Below are 6,341 nucleotides of genomic sequence, written 5' to 3'. Positions count from 1 at the left end.
AAATCGTGAAAAGCTACGCCCAGCGTACTGTACTGACACATTTGTACATAATGTACATTTCTTTGGACGACTGTTTCATAATTTCGAAGGTGTTTTCATAAATACACGAAAATGAAAATTTTTCAATATTACACTACCAACACATTTAATGTTTTTTTTGTTTCTGACATTAAATTGGCAAAATGAATGCCCAGGCAATGCCAGGTTTGTCAACTAGCACACAGGGTAAATCACAAAGTACTTTACAACTGTGGAAATATATTGAAATTTATTGAGATAACTTACATAAGCGGTAGAAGTGTCATTTTGTAGTATTCACGTTCGTGACAGCCCCAAAGGTAAAGTCTTTCGTGCCCTTTGCCAACTGGAAGTGTACAGCCCTCTCTTCTTCACGGAGAAAACTGTCACCAATGTTGTGTATCTGGATATACTTGGAAACTTTTTAATTCCACAGACCGATGAAGATGACCGAAAGGGAGTGCTTTTCTACCAGGAAGACGGTGCACCATCACATTTCCTCATGGAAGTTCGATGTTTCCACGATATTCGTTTCCACTGTCGGTGGACTGGCCGTGGAGAGACAGTCGTATGGCCACCTCACTCCCTAGACTTGACACCACTGGACTTTTTTTTTTCTTTTGGACGTATTAAAGATGGTGTGTTTGTTCGTCCCCTGTCAAAAAATTTAGCCGACTTGAAAATTCGACTCTGCGCAAGTTACTCCAGATTTGCTGCAACGGGCGTAGGAAGAAACTGATTACCAATGGTTGTTTTTCTTTTCATCACAAAAGGTAGTCAAATCGAACCAAAATGACACTCAACACTTTTATGAAAAACGTGAGATCGTTTGCTACAAAATGACACATCTACCGATTCTGTAAGTTGTCTCAATAAATTTTTACATCATTCCAAATTTACGAGCTCAATTTTGTCTCACGGTATATTATAACATGCGTTAATGTGTGAAAGGAACGAGGAATTGCACTTTTTTCCTTTGTACATCTGCTAAAAGCGTCACGACGACTTCCTCTTGGGTAACCTATTCCGAAGGGGGAAAAAATTAGTTCTCCATTAGGATAGCTTGGTGGGATATACTTGGAGAAGTAATCATAAAAAAATGGAAGCCTAATTAGAGTGGGCTCGTAGAATGTCAGACCGCTAGGGCAGTGTTGTAAACGAGAAAAGTTTAGAAATGGAAACAATGCAAATACATACTTTAGGAATCGGTGAACAACGACGCCTAAAAGATGATGCTGGTAGAGCATGAACTATAACGAATAGAGTGAAGCTTATATACAGAAAACGTAAAGAGTATTGATGTGTGGAAAATCCAGACCTGAGTAAATAAGTCGGATCGCCTATGGTGTGGCAGGCAGCGTTATTCCTAAAAGGGCTAGAGAACACTATCAAAAACCAAAATATTCAAAACGAAAATTCATCCATTAAAAATTTCTAACACGTGTCTGTTCACTGACAGGAACACACTGTATACTGTAGACAGCGACCAATAAGTTTTCATCTGTGTACACGTTGGCAGTTTCCTTCCACAAGCACTTAGGGAATGGAGGATAAAGAAGCTGTTGTCGAAATATGTCGTACACGTGTAAAAATCTGCACTTCGTATAACCCAGTATATAATTAATTTCATTGTACCTTCGTTAGTTCTACAGATTGTTGAGCACATAGTTCATAGGAAGCAATAATAACAAAATGTTTGTTCTCGGATCTTATGACTAGCTGTGTATTAGCACACGTCACTACTGTTTACGTTACGTTTGTAGTGATATCAAATGACGCTGCTTTTCCACAAATAAACGCAGAGGGTGCCACTTATTTCAGCAGCTATTGTCGGATAATACATCTGCGCTCATAAGAAAATAGTACGAACGAGCGAAACTTACAGAATCGCAGTTCTCGTTGCAATAGACGGTTCATGGGTTTTATGGTTCGAAACTGTTCACGGTATAGGAAATTCAGTGATCTACAAGTTCACAAATTGGTTGATTCTACTCAAACTGCTGTAGAAACAAGAACAGCGGTGTTCCCGCAAGGATGAGTCACAGATGAAGTTAAGGTGTTATTATCTATTACTTTTCTATAATCTCAAGATTATAGGACTACAAAAAAGTGAATGATATTTTCATTAAGAAAACTAAGTGTTTTAAAGAAAAATAGAAGCGTTACACAAACGCATCTATAATAAAATTCTTTCAGAGACAGTGGATTTTATTTTGATTTCACATACTGGTTCGCAAAATTATTCGTAGAAATGGGAGTGAGAATCGCCGAAGACGTTGATTACAACGTGCTACACAACGTATGCTCTAAATCTTCTGCCAACATTAGCAGATTATGTTTCAGTATGATCTTACTAATCATAATGATGAATTTGAGAGCCAGTTACGAGACTGGTTAAATTTTTAAATCTTATTTAAAATACACTCCTGGAAATGGAAAAAAGAACACATTGACACCGGTGTGTCAGACCCACCATACTTGCTCCGGACACTGCGAGAGGGCTGTACAAGCAATGATCACACGCACGGCACAGCGGACACACCAGGAACCGCGGTGTTGGCCGTCGAATGGCGCTAGCTGCGCAGCATTTGTGCACCGCCGCCGTCACTGTCAGCCAGTTTGCCGTGGCATACGGAGCTCCATCGCAGTCTTTAACACTGGTAGCATGCCGCGACAGCGTGGACGTGAACCGTATGTGCAGTTGACGGACTTTGAGCGAGGGCGTATAGTGGGCATGCGGGAGGCCGGGTGGACGTACCGCCGAATTGCTCAACACGTGGGGCGTGAGGTCTCCACAGTACATCGATGTTGCCGCCAGTGGTCGGCGGAAGGTGCACGTGCCCGTCGACCTGGGACCGGACCGCAGCGACGCACGGATGCACACCAAGACCGTAGGATCCTACGCAGTGCCGTAGGGGACCGCACCGCCACTTCCCAGCAAATTAGGGACACTGTTGCTCCTGGAGTATCGGTGAGGACCATTCGCAACCGTCTCCATGAAGCTGGGCTACGATCCCGCACACCGTTAGGCCGTCTTCCGCTCACGCCCCAACATCGTGCACCCCGCCTCCAGTGGTGTCGCGACAGGCGTGAATGGAGGGCCGAATGGAGACATGTCGTCTTCAGCGATGAGAGTCGCTTCTGCCTTGGTGCCAATGATGGTCGTATGCGTGTTTGGCGCCGTGCAGGTGAGCGCCACAATCAGGACTGCATACGACCGAGGCACACAGGGCCAACACCCGGCATCATGGTGTAGGGAGCGATCTCCTACACTGGCCGTACACCACTGGTGATCGTCGAGGGGACACTGAACAGTGCACGGTACATCCAAACCGTCATCGAACCCATCGTTCTACCATTCCTAGACCGGCAAGGGAACTTGCTGTTCCAACAGGACAATGCACGTCCGCATGTATCCAGTGCCACCCAACGTGCTCTAGAAGGTATAAGTCAACTACCCTGGCCAGCAAGATCTCCGGATCTGTCCCCCATTGAGCGTGTTTGGGACTGGATGAAGCGTCGTCTCACACGGTCTGCACGTCCAGCACGAACGCTGGTCCAACTGAGGCGCCAGGTGGAAATGGCATGGCAAGCCGTTCCACAGGACTACATCCAGCATCTCTACGATCGTCTCCATGGGAGAATAGCAGCCTGCATTGCTGCGAAAGGTGGATATACACTGTACTAGTGCCGACATTGTGCATGCTCTGTTGCCTGTGTCTATGTGCCTGTGGTTCTGTCAGTGTGATCATGTGATGTATCTGACCCAAGGAATGTGTCAATAAAGTTTCCCCTTCCTAGGACAATGAATTCACGGTGTTCTTATTTCAATTTCCAGGAGTGTATATCCAAACAGCCTGTACTAAAAATTTAGTGTTACATGGTCTAACAGTGACTGTTTGGATATACTTTTTATATAATTTGTAGATTGTACTTCATCATTGTAACATGTGTAAACGATATGACATTTTATATCACGTAAGGCAGTAATATATTAGAATGGTTTTACGTCCCACCACTGCAGCTGGTGTGTAAAAGCTACGTTAGTTTCAACAGTAACCTACGGCTATCTTTTTATGTCACTGTATTTACCAACTTGCATATTAATTGCTCTAAATTTAGTTAAAACGTCCATTCTTTTTTTCTCAAAACAGTCACCATGTTTTCAGAAAAATTAATAACATTACGCTAACTGATCACTATCTTAACCACCGAAAACTTGGTGTTATGCTAGCTGAGCAGTAATTATAAAGCCTCTCTTCGAAAGGAATTAACCGCGCATCATCGCAATACCTGTATCGTAAAACGCGATGCAGGTCGAACGTTATTTCAAATTCCATATACAGACTCAAGCAAGAATTGATTTATAACGAGCTATACTGCGTAAATAAACACGCATATGCCGCCAAAAGCAAATGATATTGTTTTTCACTGCCTCCTATAACATCGTCGCTGCCCGTTATTAACGACAGCCATAAAAACAAACACGTTCGTATTTATATCGTTTTTTTTTCTGTTTATTACAGTTCGAGAAACTCATTACGAAAGTACCGTTATTACGGCAGCAAGTTCGTACTACGTTCAATTATTCCGATAACTTTAAATTAGAATATATGAATTTACTCGATGGTATTTTCGGAACGAAACAAGAATTCCTTTTCAATACAATTAAAAACTAATTTGTCTCGTAAATGTATGAATTTGCAAGCAGCATCGTGTAATTGGCGGGCACAAAATGCCAACGGGCAGACGCTTCAAAACACAGTTATCATGGAAGCGGCGCTGATACATCTCTCAAAATTAACTTCGGAGAGCTGCGGCAGTGAAGGAAATGAATGGGCAGCCCCGAAAATTAGAGCGAACACATCTGCTACATCACAGATGCAAAAGCAATGTCACGAAGAAGGACGTACTGTAAATATCAGCGCTGGCAGGAGGCGACTCGGAATTCCAGAAAATTATTACAGTTACTCCGGCTGTATCACTTAGTAGCCTTTTCCTGCGTTCCACAAAAGCCGCACAGGAGGAGAGAAAGAGAGAGGAATATACAGAGAGAGTTGGAGCGCGCACGCACACACTCACACTCACACACACACGCACACAAATGGGGAGAGGATGAAGAGAGAGAACATGATGGACGCGAATGAAACGCAAGGTAAATATTACATTTTACTTTGAAAGACAAGAACGTTATCGGACAAATTCATCATATCTGGGAATTAACGAGATGCTCGACGTTAATACTACACAGACGTCTGCACCGGTGCGAGTTTGCCGAGTTCTGGACAGATGTTCCTCTTTACATTTCATACAGATAAAATTAATTCTTTTCGTTTAGAAACTGCGATGAAAGTACACATATTTGTTCTGTAGTTACCGTTGTCACATAAAATCGAAGTGGAAGCGGTTCACCGATACTACTTTTGACTTCGGGAACTTCACAGACAGCAAAATTATCCATCCACAAATAACACTGTTTCGAAACTGTTCTACAATTCAATTCAGATTAATTCGTTGCTGTTGATTAAAGAGATTAAGAAAGGAAGTTTCATACTTTCCAAAAGTATTTTAATCTATTTGAATACGACGTGGGCAAACTGAGCGCAGCGCAACAGTTTTACGACGGATGCTGCCGCTGCTTTGACAGTATTTATCACAGCATCTGGCGTCAGGTTGGTTTAAAGCTTGTAATAAAGAACACGTGGATTACAACCAGGGCTTCGTTATACTTTGATCCCTCAAATAAAGATGCTGCTATACGACATCCGCGGTCGATTTAAAAGTAAATTTGTAGTACGTTTGCTGAATTACGAGGCTTAAGGAGCATGGTGTATTAGCATTTCGGGGCGATACATTTCTGAGCTTCAGGTGTAAGAGACAAGCACCCACACGTATAAAACTTCTCCTTCACAATACTGTAAGCAATTTTTCCTTGTGGTCACTGGTAACACTGGAAGACGGAGAGTTGGATTTATTGAGAGTTGTGTCTGGGGGCACGATAACCGAAAATGTCTCGGTTGGCACTTTCATGCCATTGATTTGAAAAAGAAAACAGATGCTTCAAAAAACGAAGGATATTAACAAACGTGGCGTTTCTCACAAAGGTGGAAAAACAGGAATTAGGTGAGATGCTGCCGACTTGATAACGCTTAATGTAGCTGTTAGAAGTTGCTATCTTTTCAAAATACTAGAGGTTACGATCATAAAATACTGAACCTCATTTCTAGTTCGATATAATATCGAGATTCTCTAAGGAAGTACATGTGAGAGAGTCCAGAAAGAAACATTGACGCTTGTCTCTTCTTTTTCCTTATTCAACTGAC

This window comes from Schistocerca piceifrons, chromosome 1 (assembly GCF_021461385.2).
Source record: "Schistocerca piceifrons isolate TAMUIC-IGC-003096 chromosome 1, iqSchPice1.1, whole genome shotgun sequence".
Lineage (NCBI taxonomy): Eukaryota > Metazoa > Arthropoda > Insecta > Orthoptera > Acrididae > Schistocerca > Schistocerca piceifrons.
This window is presented reverse-complemented; position numbering follows the sequence as displayed.